The following is a 22,028-nucleotide window of genomic DNA, read 5'->3' as shown; positions in this document are numbered from 1 at the left end:
CATTCTTACTATACATAAGGATGGAAATGCATCACTAACATGACCATGTCCTACAAGTTGAACACATCGCAACTGTATTAAAGGTAATGAGTCAAGGTGATTCAAACATACCATTATAAACTGATTATAGTAGAAAGCATTCTCATTGCCGTGCAGTCAACCTTTGTTGCCGTGCAGTCAACCTTTGGATTAACTCATGCAAGTTTCATCCCTTGGGCGTCGACCAAGACCACAATTTACTTTAAGGTTTCATTCTTTATCCTTAAGTTGGTCTTCAATGGTCTTCAATATAGGCTACCATTCGAACTGTTACAAAAATGATAGCATTTCTGTTTCCCCACATGCAGCTCATCCAAGTTAGATTACGAGAATGTATTGTTGTATCCTTAATGTAAGCACCTAAAATAAACATGCTCTGCTGTTCAAAATATGGATAAAACAAGAAAAGATATTTTAGTGTTTCAAGTGCATCCTGGCCAGCACAAAAGGGACAAACACCTTCTGATTAAACAGCGAGGTTAGTTTTCCAATTTTTAGTTCGATGACCTGTGTGTAACAAATCTAGTCTAAACGTCATACATATATATTTCTGGCTTTGTTGCAAGGAAAACTTGTAATATAGTGTCTGTTGATCGTGTGCATGTCTAAACTTAGCATATTCTTCGAAAGATGAATAGTTGGCTATTGCATCTGAAGTGGCAGCCCATGCATTTTAAAAAAAAAATATTTTTTACTAAAGCAGGTCGCAAGAGAAGATCGTGGGTCTCCATATTCATGGATCCTAAGATGTTCTTCATACGTGTATGAAAATGTACAATTGAAATAGGACAGGATTTGACAAGCATTGCATGAAAATCTTCATACAGGGAATTAGCAGGCAGAAAAGACATCTTGGGAAAGTTGGTTAACAATCTCCAGGCAAATTTGGCAGCCAGACTGTACAAGCCCAAATCATGTATGAGAATGGAATTGGGGAGATACATGGGCAAACCAAGGACCGATTTCCATATTTTCACCTGTATTTTATTCAGGATTGGACCTGTTTCCAAAGGTGAAGATTACTTTTAAGAATTCAGTTGTGCACAAGGGTACCTTTTACCTAAACCTTTGAAAAAACCATGCCTCATACTAATTTAATTTTTCTTCCTCCCTGGAGGATCAGATTTTGTTCCACTAAGTGTTTCACTGTTATTTCTTTTTCTTAAACGTTTGTCCTACATTTTTTTATTTGATAACTTTTTCTTTTAAGTTGTGGCATTTAAATTTTACTTTGTGGACAGCTGCATTTGTGGTTACTCATGCTGCTAATTCTGACCTAGAATCCTTGTTGGAAAAAGTAATTCCAGGCTACCCTGTGAAGTTTCCCAAGGGACAAAGAGTTCTGATCTGAATTATTTTCTGAATGAACTTTGATTCAATATCTTGGTTGCAATGGTTCTTGCCAGCTACGGTTTCTGTTCACCTCTATTATTTGCTGAAGAACCTGCCTGAGAGCTGTAGCTGTGTCCTAGCAATACAGGGGAGGTACCTTTAAGCAACACTTGCATCTTGTCATTGTCTGGGTCTCTGTTTGCAGCCTCTAATCCATTACATCGCGTGCAACCAGGCAGCAACAATAAAGTTTGATACCGTTACTTATTTGCATGCTGGTACAGAATTTCTCCCACAGTTCGGTAGTCTGATATAACCTGTGCCGCTTTTTCACTTAACCTGCTTTCTCCTGACCTTATGTTCATGGAGGGGAGGCTCTTGAGTCGGTTAGATACAAGGGTATCCCTTGAGCTCTGCCCTGGCTCATTCATTAGTAGCCCAGCCTGACCCTTATAATCTGGAACCCACGCCCTGTTCATTTGCACCTCAGAAATTCAATCATTTCCTTTCTCATATAATTAAAATACTTCTTTTTTCCAAATCAGCATGTGAATAATTGCTTCATAATGCGGTTTTGTAGTTTATATTTGACTGTAATATTTCTTTAAATGTCATGATGTGATGTCACATTTTAAAGAATCGGGTTGAGGTGTGTTTCTTTTCCTTCGCCAGCATGGGGTCTGGCATGGATTCACATGCTCATGAATATTCCCGGTCAGGCTGTGAATCCTCGGTAAAAGTAAAAATCATTTTAATTTCTGTAATGTCTTTCTCCTCACCAACCAATCACTGAGCTCTGGGTCATGCTGCCCCCAGCCAATGACCGCCTTCTACCTAATCCCTTCCTCAGGCAGCCATCTTCACGGAGACGGCGCGTGCCCTGGGCACGCTACAGCAGCGATGGCCGTCCTTTCGGTCGTCAGGAGGCAAGTCTGCCCGATCTTCGAAGGATTACGGTGGAGGCTCCTCTTCTTACCGTCGACCCTCCCACTCCTCTGCCCAAGAGACCAACAGGGGCTGCTCCAAGGCCTTCGGAGTAGGTTGCTGTCATCGCCAAGGACCCCAAGGCGGCCCGTCGACCTCCAAGCAAGAATGAACTGACCGGCACCTCGGGCCCCCACCCGTGCACCCCAGTGGGAGGCCAGCTGGCGAACTTCGTCAGCGTGTGGAACTCCATCTCCACCGACCGTTGGGTGCTGGCTGCTCTCGCCCACGGACACACTCTAGAGTTTCAACGGAAATGTGCCCAAATACCACCAATGGTCCGGCAAGAAAATCACGTCCCTAATCTGCTGCTGGAGGTTCAGGCCATGCTAAAGAAAGGGGCGATGGAGCTAGTTCCAAGCCGACTCTGGGGCTCCGAAGTGTATTCAAGGTACTTCCTTGAGCGAAAGAAGACCGGGGGCTGGGGGCCCATTCTCGACTTGCGACGACTATGCAAGTACATAAAGTCCCAGAAGTTCCAAATGGTCACTCTTCCCATGTGCTCAGACAACTGGACGACGGAGACTTTGTCGTCGTCAGATCTAGAGGATGCGTGCTTCCACATCCCCATTCACAAAGGACACTGCAGGTTCCTGCGCTTTGTCGTTCACGGTAAGCATTACCAATTCAAGGCCCTTCCCTTCGTGCTGTAGTCGGTGCCCAGAGTCTTCACCAGGTGCCTGGCGCCAGTGGCGACCCGTCTACGACGACAAGGGATCCATGTTTACCCTTACTTGGGCGACTGGCTCATCTGGGCCAGCTCAAGGGGCATCGCCGTTGACCAAATGCCGAGGACCATCCGCCTACTGACGGTGAATTATGCAAAGTCCTGCTTGACTCCATCGCAGGACGTGCTGTTCCTGAGATCCCAGCTTAAGAGTAGCGGCCATCCTAGGCAAGGTGTAATGGCTGCTAGCTCTGAAGATCGCTATGATGAGGGCCATCAAGTGTCTGCTTGGCATGATGTCATCATGCATTTACTTCATTCGACTCTGTAGGTTTTGGATGCGCCCACTTCAGGAGTTCCTCGACGCCCGTTTGATTCAGGTGTCTGGAAGCTTCCAGGACAGGATCACGCTCAACGAGGGTTTCCGTCGGGCAATAATGTGGTGGGGCGTGCGCTCTGACAGGACCGCAGGCGCAGATTTCCAGGCCCCACTGCACCAGGTGACTGTCACGACAGACGCTTCCCTGGAGCCCACACCAGAAGTCTTCACGCCAGAAGCCTGTGGCTTCCGGAGGAGAAGACGCTGCACATCATCGTTCAGGAGCTACGGGCAGTGTTTTGGGCCCTCAAATCGTTCCTGCCATCCCTCAAGGGCAAGGTGGTGCGGGTCTTCACAGACAATACCACCATGATGTATTTGCATCAGGGAACAGGGGGGGGGGGGCACCAGATCCCCACTGCTCTCCAAAGAGGTGCAGGACTGGCACTGGTCCGTCGCCATGGGGATGTTCCTCATCCCGTTTCATCTGACAGGAGTAAAGAAAACAGTTGCCGATATGTCTCGGGGATCGTCGTTCTTGCCACGAGTGGGAACTTAGGCAGACCTAGTGGAGAACATTTTGCTCAAATAGGGCAATCCCCAGATCGACTTGTTTGCGACGGCGAAGAACACCAAGTTTGCCAGCAGGGGAGCTTGGGGACGCATTCCCGTTCCTGTGGGACGGCCTTTTTGTGTATGTGTTCGCTCTTTTGCCGTTGTTACTGCGAGTCATCAGTCAACTCAGCCGGTGCCAGATGATCCTCGTCGCACTGGCGTGGACGAGGCAGAGCTGGTACCTGGACCTTCTCAGCATGTCGGCGTCCCACCAAAGTTGCCATGGTCGCAGATCTTATCGCCAGGGAAGGAGGTGCCATTCTTCTCCACGATCAAGGGTCTCTGTACCTGAAGGCCTGGCTCCTGCAGCGCTAGGATTCGGTGGCTACGATCTCCCGGCAGACTGCAAGGAAGCTCTTGCCAAGGCTAGAGCATCATCTATTTTGAAATGCTACAGTTAAGTGGAAGAGATTTGCTATGTGGTGCAGTTCCCAGAAGATCGACCCTCTGAGGGTCACGGCTCCTCAGGTACTTCTGTATTTGCTGTCATTGGCCAAATCAGGGCTGGCTCATGTCGCCATCACGGTTTATCTGGCAGCTATCTCCCGCTACACCAGAACCCCAGGACGACCCTCCTTGTGGTCGCACTTGTTGGTCAAGTAATTCGTCAAGGGACTAATCCGCTTGTTCCCGCTGGTGAAGGCACCGGCCCCGGCGTGGGAGCTCAATATGGTACTTATTAGGCTTATGGGATGCCCGTTCGACCCTATGCATTCCGTTCCACTCAAGTTTCTGTCGTGGCAAACAGCTTTTCTCGTGGCCATCACCGCTGCATGACGAGTGGGTGAGATGCAGGCACTCTCCTGTAATCCACCTTACTTGACTTTCCACGAGGCGAGGGTGGTGCTGTGGACGCACCCCTCCGTCATGCCCAAGGTGCCGTCGGACTTTAATCTAAACAAACTCTTGGTGCTGCCTGTGTTTTTTCCGATGCCTTTGTCGCCGGCTGGAAAGATTTAGCACTTGTTGGATGTGGCTAGAGCGCTGAAGTTTGGTGGCCTGCACAAGTGTTTTCGGAGAAACTCCTCAGCTTTTTATGAACTTTGGTCCTGGGAACCAGGGGAAGGCCCTGTCCAAGGCTTCCATTTCCAGGTGGCTCTCAGGCTGCATCACCAACTGTCACCGGTTGGCAAAGCGATCGCTGCCTGGCCGCCCAACAGCCCATTCAACCAGGGCGATCGCTGCTACAACAGCGTTCCTGTCTGGTGTGCCCCTGCTGGACATCTGCAGGGCTGCTACGTGAAGGTCGACGCACACCTTTCTATTGCGTCAACAGGAATTCCAGGGAGGAGTCCAGAGTCGGCCAAGCAGTGCTGTGCAACCTGTTCGCTTGAGGGCGAGTCTAGTGAGGAGGTAACAAATGCTTATGTTGAGCCTTGCCACCTCCCGTGGTTGTGCATGTTTGTACTGCTATGTATTCTTTATTCATGAGCATGTGAATCCATGCCAGACCTCATGCTGGAGAAGCAACAAGTTACTTACCTGTAACTATTTTTCTCTAGCATGGTTCTGGCATGGATTCACATGCAAACCCTCCTGCCTACTCTTGGTCCTATTGCCACTTTACCTACTACCAAATCTGAAGATGGCTGCCTGAGGAGGGGCTAAGGTAGAGGGCAGTCATTGGCTGGGGGCAGTATGACCCAGAGCTTAGTGATTGGTTGTTAGGAGAAAGACAGTTCAGAAATTAAACCTGATTTTTTCTTTCTTTTACCGATGATTCCCAGCCGGACGACTTGGAATATTCATGAGCATGTGAATAGATGCCAGACCCATGCTGGAGAACATTTATAGGTAACTAACTTGTTCCTTCTGTGCACCTCAAACATTTCAGTGTTGTGCCTCCATTTTTAAAATCCGATTTAGGTGTGTTTGTATTACATTAGTGCACCTCCTGCATTTCTCTGTGCTGTGTCTCCATTTTGCCGTCTCGTAGTAGACCTCCGTTGAGTTAAGCTAGAACTGTTCTGTGCAGCCACTCCTCTTTCCTGTCCGAATCTCTGCCGACCTATGGCTCTCTACATTTCTCCTATATTCTCTAATTGCTACATTATCACCTTCCTTACTTTCATCCATATCCAACCTCCTCCTACTGGGTGACTTCAACATCTAATTGGACTCCCCAGGCTCTGCATTCATGCTCTTCACTAACCTCTGTACCTCTTTCCCCTCTCCATTCTCCGTTATAGGTGAACCTACTCAGCTGTACACACCCTGGATGCCCTCATACACTAACCACTCCCCCCACCCCTCCAACTAGTCGCCCCTCTCTCCTGGTCTGGCCATCTTCTCATCTCCTCCCACTTGAGTCCCCTTGGCCCCCTAACCACCTCCCAAAAGTCCCACCAACCTCATTTGCTAACATCCGCCATATGAAACGAGTGTCTGCCTTCACTTCCAACTTGTCACAATTCATACCCCTGGTGACCCTACCCCTAGTGATCCTTTACATATTTGCCCCCAGGCCACATTGCAGTGTCTAAAAATGGCCCCACGGGTCTCAATGGCCATAAGGAGGAACTCCTGGTGCCAGTCCTGGCGCCTTTGGCACCAGGCTCATTGCAGAAAAGAAGGCAAGTGTCAGGTACTGATCTGAGTCCACCATGGAGAAATGCATTACAGTTCTGTTCCCAAAACAAGCCCATGCAGACTAGTGTTTTGGGTGTGGTTGGGCCCTCGGGAGTTGCTGGCTATATAAGCCACGCCCCGGCTGGAAATCGTGCTTCACGTTATTCTGCACCATGCAGCATAACGCTCACCGTGTCCAGCTTACCTGCTCTCCGACCCCGACATCTTGCTCTACAAACAACACCAGCGATCTACAATGAGGAAGAACTGAACAACATTATTCCCAGCACTTACCTGAAAGCAGTGGACATCGAACTCCATCCAGCCTGTTCACTGGCATACCGCTCCAGGGAACCATTGCAGCCTGCATTATAGGAAAAGCGAAGAAAAGACAGCAGGTTAGCAATCTCCATAATTGCCTCAAGCCCAACGCCAGCGCTTTGCGCTTACCTGTTATCTTTGTGGGTCTCGGCTCAGCGCCCCTCCACCCCCGCGCTCTTCATCCGACTGCAAGCATAGACTACACGCGGCCCACATCGCGAACACCAGCTGAGGCAACACCCGCCGAGACAAAAGAACATCACATTAGTTGTACACATTCTGAGCGTAGGAAAGGACATTGAAAAGAACAAAAAACACGGAAAAGGAGGAACGGGACAGTAGAGAGTCCGAAAGACAATTGAGAAAGAATACAAGAGACTCTTACAATTTACAGGGAAATGACACTCTTCATTCACCAGAAAACAGCAAAAACCAGAGTCAGAACCGCAGCCGGTCTGGGCTCCACACGCAGGCCTGCAGACCACTGAAGTAACTAGGTCCGTAGGATGCCTGCATCCACAACGGCGCCCCTGCGTTGACAAGCAGGACGGAGAGCTCATGGCTCACAAATACAAGGTGAGAGATATACCCTGAGGAAGGGCTAGTGACCAGAGGGAGGTGGCCCACTCCAATCACAAATGTTTCACTAATCACCCGCTCCCTTCACCTATCGTAGGAGCAGACTTCCATAAGGTGCATCATGGACCAGAGTGACCACAGAAGTAGCATTCGCAATCCAGCATCGCATGGCGCCCCTACGGAGACCAGGTGAGCGTAACACACCTTCATCCCGCCTCCCCCCTCGGCAACCTCCACCTTTCCATCACCATTATTCTTGACATTCTTGCCCCAGTCATGAGGATCCACCTGAAACCTGCATCTAAGCCGAACACCTGGTACGACACTGAAGGTGCGGCCTGAAACATAAGTGCAGGGCAGCAGAACGGAAGTGGCAAACCTCAGGCTCATTCTCTGAGAAATTGCCCGACTGCCTGATCCAAAGGCAATACAGCCACTCCATCCGTGCCAAGAAAAGAGCCCACATTCAGGCACGGGTTTCCGGTGCATCCAATAACACGCCTGAACTTTTCAAGGTCTGCAGGGAACTAGCCAACCCCTCCTCTATTCCCCTCCTCCCCTTCTCCCTCCCAGGCTCTCTGCAATGCACTGGCCTCACACTTTGCCTCCAAAACCCAGGACAATACTTAACACCCTTGCTATTCTCACTCCTAACCCGTCCCACACCCCCTCACTCCATGAAGGCCTCTTCTAAGCAGGCCCCCCCTGCTCATCCAGGATCATCAAGGATAACATTGGCTCTCTTGCCCCTGCTCTGTGATTTCTTCAATCACTCTTTTGTCACAGGATCTTTCCCCTCCTCCCTTAAGCACTCCCTTGTGCGCCCACTGCAGAAAAAAACCTTCATCGGATCCTACCTGCCCAGCCAACTACCGCCCTTTTTCCATCTCCTCCTTCATGGGGAAACTGCTGGAGAAGTTGGTTTTGCCGCAACTCAACTCCCACACTGAACTTGTTGGTGCTCTCCATAGCCATAAATCTGGATTCCGAGCATCCAGAGGCACGGAAACTGCTTGCATCGCTGCACTCCAACTCTCCAGCTGTCCTCATCCTTTTCAATCTCTCATCTGCCTTTGACACAGTCACCCATTCCACCCTCATACAAAGGCTCCACGATACCCTTGGTATCTCGAACAGGCACTGGATTGGCTGACCTACTTCCTTACTGACCGCACTGGGCACTCTCCTACCTCCCTATCCATCTGTGGTGTCCCCATGGACTCTTTAACATCTACCTTTCTGTGCTTGCACACCTCATCTCCTCCTTCTCTTCCAACTTCCAGTGTTATGCAGATAACGCACAGCTCTTTTTCAAACTCCCTGCCGACCCTCTTGCACCCTCCATCATCCCTGACTGCCTATCTGCCAGCCAGTTACTGGTGCACCACCAAAGATCACTGCCTCAACACCTGTAACACTGAGATCCTTCCCATTGGGACCCCTGCTCCCTCCTCCTTCACTTCACTCTGGCCGTCCTCTTTGAGCTCTGCCCCTGCACCCTCTTTTGAAGCCAGAAACATTGGAGTCCTCTTTGACTCCCCTCTCTCTCCTTCCTCCCTCACACTCTGGACAATGCCAAGAAGTCCCACTTTCAGCTATTCTTCTCAAAGGAATTCTCCCTTTTCTCACTTCCCCGAGAGGCTCAATGTGACCCAAGCCCTGTCTCTCTCTAGGCTTGACTATTGCAAAAGCCTCCTCCTGAATCTACCATCCTCCACTCTGCGACCTCACCAGCTAATCCAGAATAGGGCAGCAAGACTTATCCTTGGCCTTCAGCCCAGGGACCGCATCACTCCTACAGTAAAGTCTTCACTGGCTCCCGGTTGCTGCACAGATACATTCAAATCCCTCTGCATCATCCACAAAGCTGTCTGGGCCTGGGGAATCCCACTATCTTCAAATGCATCTTACTAAATACTCCCCCTCTACACCACTACGCTCCTCTGGTTCTAACTCTGTGTGTAAAGCGTTTTGGTAAACAGAGGGCAGGTGGTTGTTCGCTTTCCTCAGCTGGGTCCCTCCTATGGAACAATCTCCCCATCCCTCTGCGCAGGATCTTCTTAAATTCCAGAAGCTCCTTAAGACTCTCCTCCTTACCACCTCCTTCTCTTCTCCTCTCCCTTGCTAAACCCACAGTTAGTGCAATTGGTGTCCTGGGCCCTTATGCATTCTTGGGACCCTGACCACCCGCACCCAATTGGCCCAGCTCTTGTCTATCTGTACTTGCACCATCCGCCGTGGTGGCTCGCACTTACACCTCTTGCGGCTCCAGGCCGTGTAGTACTCAACATTCCTAGCACTTAATCTGTGGCTCACCAATGATCTCAGACACCACAGCACTGACCCCCTGCCTTCTTCCTTGCTGCACTTACATGTTCTGAATACTTACAAGGCATAGTAGGTTTGTCCTGTTTCCTCTCTTCCCCCACTGCTCTTATATATTGTGTTTTTAATGTACTTGAATGTATTTCCCACTTCTGCCCCCTCCCTTGACTTGTAGGTGCTTTGAAACTGTATTCTTATTTTATAAGCATCTAACGAGCAAACAATAAAATTATTTAAATAAATGCATTGATTTTGTCTTTGTTTATGCTGTACAGCACTTCACATGAGCTGGGGAATCCAGTTGTGTGCTCTAGTGGGCCTTGTAAAAGGTTAAGGATGTTTTTTAAGGCTGTGAAACCACTAACCTTTTAGTTTGGGCAGAGTACCCAGCTCAAACAGCGAAGTCCAACCTCTCCTAAACTAATATGGCACAACAGTCAGACCTGACAAAAAAGTTATCTTTTGGCTCACTCCTTTCTGTTCCTGGGTATTTCCCCTTTTTTTATTTATTTATTTTTTTTATTTACTTGTATATAATCAAAAGGAGATGATTTTTACAAGGAAGAATAGGTAAAATTTCCCTGTGAAGATAACAGTAGATTATTAGTTTAGCAGAATTTTTCCCCGCCTAACAGACAATCGATCGAAGGCTGCAAGGAAATACAGCTATTAAGTTCCATTAAGTCCATTAACTCCCGGCCAACCGTTAAGGATAGAATTAGAGCATAAACCAAACCACCTGTTTGTTATATTGTTATTGTTGGTCTTGCTTTGGTTGGTTTGTGATTGACCATTGGAATCTTTTGCGTTTATTTTAACAAAGGCGGCTTCCATTAGTTTACATGTAGCCACTGCCCAGCGAGCTTTTTCCCCCGAGATGAGGCGGCACCACCATGTGTCTTCTTCCAGCAACACAGAGTTCACCCACAGAGGGGACAATATGGCTGTGCGTTCAGAGTTAAGAGTAGGGCAGTTTAACAAAAGATGGCGGACTGTTTCTTTAGAGTCCTCGATATGACACAGTCTACATGTTGTATCGCTAGTTAAACTTCTTATCCCCAGAATCTCTCTAGTGTGTAGGAGATTTAAACGTGCTCTTAAGAAGTTAGTTCGAAGTTTCTTGTCTGGAAATTTTCTGCAATACTCCAACGGGGAGTTTAACTTATTATATGTAGGCGGAAGGTGTTGTAGGAGTTTGAGCGCACTCATTTTCTCACCGGTCTTTATCCAGTCTAGATTTTTCAACTTCTGGGTCACTCTCTGTGGGCGAGATATTAGGTCCTCAGTGCTACAGGCTACTTCTTCCAGTTTGTATTCTTGTCGTCTGATCCAGTTCTGAATCTGCTCACATTTCGTCAGTTCAAGCTCTTTGGCGATGGTATTGAAAATGGGAAGGCCATCCTGAATAAGCGTCTTTCTGTACATGGCCAGAGACGAGATGCTAACAGTGGCTTCCAGTGACAGGAGACCCAGGTCTCTTCTGACGGCCGCCATCGGGATCGAGTTCAGTAGACCTAGAACCGTTCTCCAGATGTATCCCTCCAGTCTCTGCCATAATAGTCTGGGCATAGTGATGGTGGCGTCCATGCCGTAAGTTAGTGCGGGTACTATTTTACTTTTGTAGCACTTTATGGCTGGGATCATCGAGAATTTCCCGAACTTTCGATCAATCATCCTCAGTTGGGAGGACAAGTTTTTAGCTTTGTCCCAAAGATATAATTGCATTTTTCTCTCCTGCGGTGTTCCATCAATGATGACTCCCAGATATTTAAAGTGAGGGACGACTTTGATTCGACATTTATTCACTGACCAGGAGTGAGATGGATTCTTCGGTTGATTGTTTTTGACGAAGATCATGATTTTTGTCTTGTTGCTGTTTATTGTAAGGTTATTATTATCCATGTATTTTCCCAGATTGTCCAGCTGACGTTGGAGACCTATAGGGGTCTGGTCTAAAAGTATCATGTCGTCAGCATATAGCATACGGGACATCTTGATTGCGCCCAACTTCGGTGGGAAACTCCATACGGCTTCCTCCGAGTCCTTGAAGTCTCCCAGAAAGGCTACAAAAAGGGCCGGAGCCAGGGGGCAGCCTTGTTTCACTCCTCTTTCAGCATGAATTTCTTTAGTCAGTGTACCTTGTAGATTTAGGCGGACATGAAGAGTGGTGTTCGAATGCAGAGCTATGATAGGTTGGAGAATTTCTTCTGGACAGCTCCAGCCTTTTAGTTTTTTCCAAAGAAGCATTCTGTCGACTCTATCAAACGCCTGCGAGAGGTCAATAAAGGCTGCGTAAACTGTTGGTGCTCCTTGTTTTATTTTGGCCTTTAGAATACTTAATATGAGGATATTCACTGCAGTGCCCCCGTTTTTCTTAAAGCCCAGTTGGAATGGGTCTTCGCACGGCCCGACTTTTGCCCTACGGCGAAAATGTTGGAGAAGGAGCGTGGCAAATAATTTGCCCATGATATCCAATAGGGCGATCGGCCGATAGTTAGACAGGTCCTCTCTATTTCCTTTTTTGAATATGGGGATAACAGTGGCTTTTGTCCATGAGACGGGAATATGTCTACTGGTGGTACAATGCGTGAACAAAAGACTGATGAAGTCAGTCCATTCAGTAATGTGTTTTTTTAGGTCAGTATTCGTGAGGCCATCTGGACCAGGCGCTCTGGATGTTTTTAGCTTTTGAATTGCCTCACTTATATTTGCCTTTTCGGATAAATCAATCCATGGAGCCAGTCTTGGTTCAGGATCACACGTTGTATTTGTTGTAGGAGAGGCAAAAAGATCGGTGAAGAATTCGACCCAGGCGACTTCGGGAACTGAATTGATCATATTAATTTGTGTATTTCCCTGCGAGTTGTTAATCAGGGCCCAGAAGTCAGCTGATTTCTTGGACACTAAGGCTCTCATCATAGTTTCCGCGTCGTTCTGGTAAAGAACTGCCCTGCGTAATCTAACCCAGGCTTTATAGTTCTTAAGTTCTTTTGTCCATAGTTCCCACCCCTTGATGGAGTTTTCCACTTTGGCGCATCGTTTCAATTTTCTGACTGTCTTTTTCTTTTCCGCTATAATTTTGTCGTATGTATGATTATAGGTGGTCTGGTTGACCTTAGGCTCCTTCTGCTTCATCTTGAACTTTGCCAGGAGCGGGATATAGTTGGGTCTTGAGCACGTCTCAGAAAATGTTGCATGAGCCCCCACAGTGTAGTATTGTTGAGTCATAGCTCGAACGCTGGCAGCTGTCATGCGCAATCGAGTCTGTTGGGGATTGGACTCAATCGAAGGAGTAAGTTCTGGTTTCCCTGGCGATAGAAGTCCATCTTATGGTAAGCATGTTATGGTCGCTCGCGAGGGTTTTGATCACCTTGTAACATTCCATTTCTAAAGTCATGGCGTTAGAGGTGTAAATATAGTCGAGCGTGGCTGTGGAAGAGCCTCTTTCCCAGGTCGGAATTTGGGTTTGCCAGTCCTTAATCCATGCTACATTGTGTAAGTTTCTAGAAGCCATCAATTCCATCCAGGCCTGTCCTCTCACTTCAGTTTGCGTGGTCGGAACTGTTTTTAGACCAGCCTCTTTGGGATGAGGACACTTAGAATTCAAATCCCCGCATATTATGATATGCGCCGTATTCGACTCAATCACAATGGCGTCAATCGTTTTGGCCATAGATTGACAAAAGGCAATGATGGACGTTCTTTGGGGATTCCAATATGTCGTGATGACAGCAAGGGAGGTGTCTATCCAAAGTCTGGTGGTTTCTGAGTAGTGAGTCCATTGTATGAGAATTGCCAGGATCCCATAGGTTTTAACAAACGTTTTGATGATTTTCAGATGTTGTTCTGTCCTTACGGCAATCAGAAGGCCAGCAGAAGGCCGGCCTAGCAATCCTCTAACTGCCGGGGAAGTCTCTATCTCAAATCCATCCATGTTCGGTTTTTCCAGAAGCCATGTCTCTTGGAGGCAGAGAATGTCGAAGCGGCCCAGATCTTCACTATTAGGATCGGTTAAATGTGCATGTCCTCTGGTGTTCCATGAGGCTAGCGTCACCACCTTAGAGTGGGTGGGTTCTTTCGCTTCGCTAAATGATTGCTATCTGCTTCTATTAGAGCTGAGAGCTCCTTTTAACCAGTTCCACGGACCACCTGTAGATGAATCTTTCTTTGTCTTAGCCGGAGGATCGTGGTGTCGCTTATTCGGGGAGAAGTGCGTGCGATTTCTATTAGAGTCGAGTCTTCTTCGTTGCGGAGAGCCATGTCGCAGCATTTCACTTCTTTGGTATCCAAGGTGTCTAGTTAGAGTCGCTTGGTCCGGGCTAATTCTGGCTCTTACTTGGTAGTTTTGGGACGGAAAGACTTCATAGGTGTCATTCGAATATTTACGTTTGTATTTTTCTTCACGCCTCCCCGGATTGGCCCTCGACTCCATTCTTCGTGATGTATTGAGATCTTCCCTACGTGTCTCCTGTTTCGTGTCTGGTTGGACCTGGAAATGATTTTTTAGTTCTGCTCTTCGAGCAGAATACTGCTCGTCGTAATTAGCTTCCTGTTTTCTTTTGTTAGTGTACGATTCTTTCTGATTTCCTCTTTTGCATGGTGGAGCCTGGCTTATAATTTCGGTTAGGAGAAGGCCAGCAGTTTTTAATTCTTTTGCAGCTTCCTGACTCAGATTTTGAATTGCACCTGCCTTAATATGGAGATAGGCTTTAGCCTTGTTGTCTCTGTTATATGGCTCTATTAAATTAAAGTCTTCCGTTTTCAGAGACTTCAGGCTGGATATGGACGATGTTCTCTTTAGGACTGTTCTGCGATTTAGGACCATGTATTTATCTCTGTTTGACATTTGTTCAAGTTTGAAAAGTCGAATAGCTTTCTCTACTTTGGCCGTCGCCTCTGATTTTTGAGTTGGTGTATGTAGTCGGCAAGGATGCGTCTGCCGGATTCCCTTTGTGCCCGCATTGGTGGTGCTTATGTGCCGCCCTTGTGAGACAGCATCTATATGTGTCATAGCGCATTCACCCTCATTTGTGTGTAGTATCACGGGACCTTCCACTATAGCACATTTAGCTAGAGGCGGAATTGAGGTTATCAAGGGACTGATTTCTACCTCATGATGGTCTTTAGACTTAGGAGATAGATCTTGTTCACTGTGGACAGACATATTGTCCAAGATGCTAGAGTCCAAGAAATCAGCAGTTGATTTGGGCGATTGAGTTAGGTCAATCGCTGATACAGCCATTGATTTCCCTTTGGCCGTAATTTCTTTGCCTGCCATGATTGCCTGTGTGGCCAGTGCTGACTTGACTGGAGAGGACGGTCGTCTCGGAGGATCTTTTTTCTCCTTTTCTGTTAGTGTAAGAGCTTTTTTTCCTTGTATCGGCAGTGTGTTAGTCTTCAGGTTAGTTCTGCTCATCATTGTGGCTGGTTTTGGTTTGATCGTAAATATTGATGCTAATTCATCTTCTCCTTTCCTAGATATAGTCTGTGTGGATTTTTGTTCCACAAGGGCAGGTGCAGTGGGATTTTGAATCTTGATCGCCGTCGTATTTTCAAAGTCTAGTTCAATTTCCTCTCTTTTCCTTTGGGCAATATCGTATTTCAGATCTATTGCCGATATAAACCCCTCAAGGAAAGTCAGCTTTGATTGGATAATTGCTAAAGTAGCTGTTATCTCTCGAGGCCTCACCTAGAGTTTCATATAGTTTACAAAAGGGAGCCATCGCAATAGTTATTGCTGACATGATCGTGGTCATGTCTCTCTTGTTATTTGGTAAATCTTTATGCGTTGATGTTTGCGAATCAGGTGGTTTTCCATTTTTTGATGAGGTATCTCTGCCATCTGTAGGTAAAGTGTTCGAAACTGAGTGCCGGCGTCTCGTTGTGGTGTAATCAGTCTCCGGTAGATTTGGTAGTCTCGGCGAGGAGTTCCATGGGCCACTGATTGAACTACGTTGTAACACAGAATCAAGAGGGGGGTCTTGTGAAGTAGACCGAAGGTTGGAAGATGGAAGATGAATTTTTGCCCAGGGTTGTGGACTCATTAGTCTCTGAGAGGGATATACTTTAGGTTGGAGTAGATCCAAGATGTCCAGCATTCCCTGTTGATGCCGCTGATCTTCTGGAGCTGTAAACTCTCTTATAGAGTCCATATTTCTTCGGTCCAAGTAAATGCCACTCCCTGCCTGCGTCTCTGTGGCCTGACTTTGTTTCCTGTAATTCGGGCAGGACAGAACAGATTGCGAAAGCCCTATCTGATCTGTCTGCGTTTCTGTCTGTTGCATTTGGATAGGCTGAGCGGATATAGGCGGTTCAGGTCCAGGTAGATCCAATATGCCTGAATTGATTCGTCGAGTATATGGATCTGTATGGGCTCCTTTCGTAGACAGGTCTGATTGGGTGCACTGCGCTGTATCGCTGATGTTCACGTCAATAGATTGCGGATAGATGTCTTCCGACAGCATCACATCATTCTGTTTTTTGTGGCCAGGTACTGATTTTCTGTCTTTTGATACTGGGGTGCAGTGCGCTGTATTGCTTACGTTCCCATCCGTAAGTTGAGGCTGGATGTCTTCCGTCGGGATCACCTCAAACTGTTTTAATTGCCCAGATATTAATTTTCTGCATTTTGGTAATGGGGGCGTCTCCTCCAATGCTTCTAGAATTTCTACATCTGAAAGTTCGGAGTCCTGAGAGAGTTTACGTTTTCCTTGTATCTTAAAGAAGTTCAAGAGGGCATTAGAGAGCAGCGGAATTGGCAGGGACTGCTTCCCCAGCCCTCGTTTTTTGGTCAAAGGATGTGACCCGGTTCTTCTAGTCGTTTTGTTTTCTTTAACATCACCATCTTCTTTTCTTTTTTGTATAGGTGTTTGATCATTAGTTCCTTGTGGCGGAGGCATCTTGGATTTCTGCTTGCCTCTTTTTTTATATTGAATTCTTTTCTTATTCGGCAGAAAATTCAGTTTAGGGTTAGAAGTGTCCAAGGCCTTGGATTGTAGGTCAACATCTGAGTCTAAGCTCGTTATGGATGGTGAGCTTTGATTATTTGAGACCTCTACTGTCTGAGGGCAGGTGAGGTCTTCTGTAGGTGAAATACAGGTCTGTTTTAATGAATCATCAGTTGGCTGCGGGATCGATGTATGAATTTCCTCAAAATGGCGTGGTAACTGGGCAGTTGACGCTGATGCGTTTTCTTTGAGACTTTGTTCAGGAAAATGAGCCGTGATCTCTTGCGGCAATGAATGAACCAAGGCCATTATGGTCGGCTGGGAGGAGGTCCCCCTATTTCCGGGGTCCAAATTCCGTAAACTGGAATTTTCCAATATCCCCGCCGCTGCCTCCAAGTCCGCCTGTGGACCGCCTTCACTAGGCGTACTAGCAGGATTAATTATCTGGGTTTCTGGAGATTTTCCCACGAGCCCCAAAAATGGCGCCCGTAGCTCCTGTGAGGGTGAATGATTAATTCCCCGCCCCCTTGCCACCGCCCTCAGACCCACAGCGAGAGATCCTCCGATCTGCTCGATGTTAGGGCCACTCGCCAGAGCGGTAAAGAGGTCGATGGCGCAGGTAGGCGGAATCATCATCCGACTGTCCTCCGGTGCCAAGGCGAGAGGGGCACATCCCTCTGCACCTCCAGATCCCAGCGAGGCCACGGGTATCTGCGTCTGACGTGATGGTATGACTGAGCCAGCTGAGCCCTGCGCAGATCCACTGAAGTTTTCTTGGGATTTTTGATCATGTAGGCAGTGGAGTGCTGTATATTCCATAGTCGTTTTTGGGAAGAGTTTGTATTTGTGCATCCGAGTCAATGGCATCGAATGCCGAGTGTGATGTACTTCTTGCTGTGGTCCTCGACTTAAGCGTCGGTACAAAGTTGTGTGAGTTAGGAAGCTGAGAATGGGGCGTGGACACAGTATTTTTTTTCAAATGGCTTCTGAGACAGCGTTGCTCGGCATCATCCTCCATTATCAGCTGGAGATGAAGCAGTGCGGACTCAGGTACTGGAACGCAGATAGCGGGACACCGCAGTCACCAGAGGCGGGGGTTGAGGGGGCGTGTAGGGAAAAGGGACTTGAAGCAGGATATTCAGCGAAACCGGAGTGCTCCAGGAAAAGTGACAGGTGCAAACAGACGAGAAGAAAATTCCAACAATGAGGGGAATAGAGAAATAGCGGGTCCCACCTCACCTCCGTGTGGATAGTGCCAGGCCGACAGCGGATGTTCCAGGGGGGCCAGGCCCCCTCCCCTCCGCCCGCCGCGGACTGGTGCAGACTGGTACTCTGCACGGTACTCTGCGCGCGCTCCGTGCTGTAGGTAGGTTTTTGTAGGCAGTGGAGCTTCTTTTTCTTAAAGCAGCAGCAGTCCAAACAGAGAAAGCAAAGAAGCACAGAGGCACGTCCTCTCACACTGGTGTACTGGTACAGACTGGTATTTCCCCTTTTATTGTCTTCGATGTTTTCTTTGTGAGCGCCCTGAGGCCTACAGGTTATTGGCGCTATATAAAAGAGCAGATCGATAGATGGACTTAACTCAAGTAAGGGGATATAATGACACAAGGCAGATTCGTGTCTCATTAGTTGAAGGTTGTGGAGTCCCAGGTCTGTTCTCTGGTTGGTGACTGATGCAGCGAGGTAGTCCATGTGGGAGGTGGCTGTTATGAACGTTTTCTGTTTAGCATCTTTCCCTCCGTTTTCTATGGGGCCCCAAAACATTTTGCTTTTATTTTTTTTAATCTGGCCTGAACATTTTACAGTCCAGTGAAGCCTTCAGCTTCACCACACTGGCGTTTACTCATTTGTCATGGGGAAACGGACATGTCCTGCAGGCTTTCGGTACTGGGAAATGCTGTTTCCCTTAGTCTTTGGACTTAATCACTTTTGGTGACTTTTTATCATTGTACAATGCAGCTTACAAAACAGTATGGGGTACACTTTGTTTTGTCCTAAACTAACACTCAAAGGATTTTTGGTTACTTTACCTGTGCCTAAGAAATAAGCTGGTGGCAGCAGTTACTTTTTGCTATTTCTTAGTATATTTTTATTTAGCATTACTGTGTTTGGCTACCTAAAGTGTCCAAACATGGCCATGCCACAAAGGTGTTCACTTGTCCCTTGTCCATCTTGTCACCCTTCTTCCTGACCTGTGAGGACAGGAACACCCTTAAATGGCCATGAAGTGCCTGAGAAAGCTGAGGCGTTTTGCGGGCTACTGCACGATCATGTGTGTTTGCTGCCAAGAAGTGGGTTGAGTACTGTCTGGTTACAATCTACAAACTGATTCAAGAGTCCGAGTGGTATGTATGAGCTTTGCCACCAGTGGACCTGATTGGACCTAATTGGATGGGTGTGTCTGCCTGTCTGCGTGCGTGTGTCTGCCTGTGTCTGCCAGATCTTAGATTGGCTAATCCGAGTTTTGCGGAATTTTGACTCTTAGCTGCCTTTTGCATAAGAGGACACCTGCATCCATTCCAGAGAGATCCCAAAGGAGCCAAGTGTCCTGCTGCAAGGCAAAGGAGACTGTGGACCCATTGGAAGGAGGTCTGACTACCAACTTCTGGTGTTGTCGTAGAAGAGCCATGTCTTGTAAGTGATCTCTTGAAGTCCTGCAAGGGATCTTTAATGCTTGGAGTGAAGGGACCATCTGTTCCCGACGTCAGCCCAGTGTCCTGCAAAGAAGAGCCTTTGGAAGTGTTCCTGAGCGATTCTGGAGCCGACCAACTTAGTTTGGGCTACCACACTGCAGGCGTCGCTGTTCTGCTTTGAGGCTCAGAACTTGGGGAATTGACAGCTTGTGCTACAGGAGTAATCTCTGCCAAATGTCGTGATTCCAGCATCAAGGGGACCAGAGATGAGAAAAGTCTGATGGCAACAAGTGTTACCCGCGTGTCGCAAAACATCGGTGGCCGTCATCCAATACTGCTTTCCTGCATCCAGTCCTTTGCTGAAAGGGTCCCTGCATAGAGTTAATCTACATTTTCCACCCCGAAGACCTTAAACTAGCATTTGTCTGCGACCAGAGAAGTGTTCAAACCCCTGGCCACCGACGACCGGAGATGCCGGCGGAAAAAGCGACCCTGGACGCCCTTCTGAAGGCCTGCCAAGTCTCAAGAAGAATCAGAGTACGGGGGGTGAGTTACTTTGGTAAACCGTTGGGCAAAAGGCCACATGTAACTTAGGATGGACTTTTAAAGTTAGTGTTTTAGTAGTGATATATATTAATACTTGCCTTACTTTGCATTGTACTGTAACCATGATCCCTCACGTTCTAACTTTTGTCAACTTATTTCGACGGTTGCCACACAATATCTCGGCGGACAACCGTTTAATACAGCCAAATCAGATGGGCGATCCGGCGATAGGCTTTGGCCTACATCAGGCTTCGACCTAGCAGTAGGGAGAGTGGGGTGCTCATTTCCTTTGGTCTCAGAAAATGCATACTTTCACGTTTTGGAAATACTGTATTTGTCTAGCTGCCCTAAAAAAGAAAATCACACTCCCTATTGGGCAAGATTGTATGTAGTAACCCTGTGGGAGACTACACCAGCCTTTTCCTCTTGGCAATAGGTAACCCAACCTTTGGTATAGGCCTGTACTACACAAGTTGGTAGAGTGACTGCACAGCCACGCTTAACTCAGGTTGTAACATGGATTTTCACAGTGACCGGTATTAACATAGCACTTAGACAAAAGGTTTCTTAATTAAAGTCAGTTTTAAAATAAGCCTTCTTTAGAAAGGGTCAATATGTAACAATAAAGTACACTTCAAAAATACACTCCGTCAGTTTATGTAAGTAAGCAGATACCCTTTTGGGATGGCACACACACGTTCTACACCCTTAGGTGACTTTAATTGTTAGGACACTGTGGACATTGCTATATCACTTTTACACTTAATGCAATACTGAGGTTGTGGAAAAAGGAACAAGTTAGGGAGGGAAACAAAGGTTAACAAGATTCTCAAACAACTAAGCACTTTTTCAATCCCCCAATCAAATATTGGTTAACCCTATCCCAGCTACACAATTTAGGTATGCATGACTTTTTGGAGGGACAGTTAAACACAGTCTGAGGGTAAGAAGAGTCTTCCGCGAGCCAGGACAGCCAATATCAATTGTGCAGAGACTAGGGGAGCTAAGGCACTTCTTGAAGATAGCACAAAAGTCTTGCACAAGGTTAAAAAGAGTTTTTGTAGTAAGAGTCACTGTTGGGCCACAAGCTGGGAGGCTTGTGAAAAGCAAGGATGCAAGCAACTCTGCAAAGGGCAGCCAATTCAAGTCTTTAGTGAGAGCAAGCAAGCTACACACAAGAGTTAAGTTACACAGTACCTTCAGTCTGAAGAAAAGGTTCCAGCTGGCTTCTTTTCCTGTTGTAGTCCTGCAGATTCTGTTGTTCCTGGGCGTCAGTCGTGGGGATATGAGGGAGGACGTCTGCACTATGGTTTGAAGGTCAGCAGCAGCAATGGGCACACTCCAGATCAGCAGCACTTTGCGGTTTCAGCTACTCGCAAATAGAACCACTGCGGTTCTTGGACATCTTGTGGACTTTTTTTTGCTTCTGGGGTCCAGCACTCTGTTGAGGTGGCTAAGGCTTGTTTAGTCCTGCTTAGAGGGAGTCCAGAGGATCTTCCTGGAGCTAGAGTCCGGCATGGTATGCTATGGTATTAAAAACTTTAAAACAATGCGCTCGATTTTGGTGTTGCTGTCCGCTGGCACTCTGTTGCAGTAGCAACGAAGTAGTACAGCCAGCAGGGGGAGAGGTTCCAGTCAAGTTGGTCTTGGGGGCAGTTGGTCCCACCAACCCAGGGGAAGCAATCGTCCTTTACAGGCTTCTGTAGTTCATTCGGAATTCGGAGCTTCAGCACTGTAGCAGGGCTTCACCGGGCAAACCAACGGTGTAGGAGGGTGTAGCAAGCTTCTTCCAGTTTCTTCTTCGGTTTCTTCGTCCAGTGGTCGACTCTGCCTTCCTTGCAAAAGACCTCACCTTTATGCAAGTTTCTCCCATTCATCCGCAGCCTAGCTGTCACTCACACAGCAGGGTGGCTGTCCTCCAAGGACAGCCAGCCGCCAATCACCTTCGGGTGCATTCATGTAACCAAGGAGACTAAGCACAGAGTTTCGGGAACCTCCCTCGCATCCTGCCCTGCCAGACACGCTGGAGCCAGAGGCGGGCTTCACCGGTGAATTTCGCCAAAAATAAAAAGGAAAAAAGGGACCAAACATGGTTTGGCGCGCAAAGTAAATCCTAAGAAGGACCTTTCCAGCACAAAATGGTGAAAAAAGAA

At 47.5% G+C, this 22,028-nt stretch overlaps 1 protein-coding gene across 1 annotated transcript in view; it reads left to right on the top strand.

Moving 5' to 3' along the window:
- The window catches only part of ZFC3H1 (zinc finger C3H1-type containing), a 1,590,362-nt gene that overhangs the window by 1,018,319 nt on the left and 550,015 nt on the right, over nt 1–22,028 (top strand). The window lies entirely within an intron of this gene.

Source organism: Ambystoma mexicanum, chromosome 12 (genome assembly GCF_040938575.1).
Source record: "Ambystoma mexicanum isolate Mex_15411 chromosome 12, UKY_AmexF1_1, whole genome shotgun sequence".
Classification (NCBI taxonomy): Eukaryota; Metazoa; Chordata; class Amphibia; order Caudata; family Ambystomatidae; genus Ambystoma; species Ambystoma mexicanum.
This window is presented reverse-complemented; position numbering and strand designations above follow the sequence as displayed.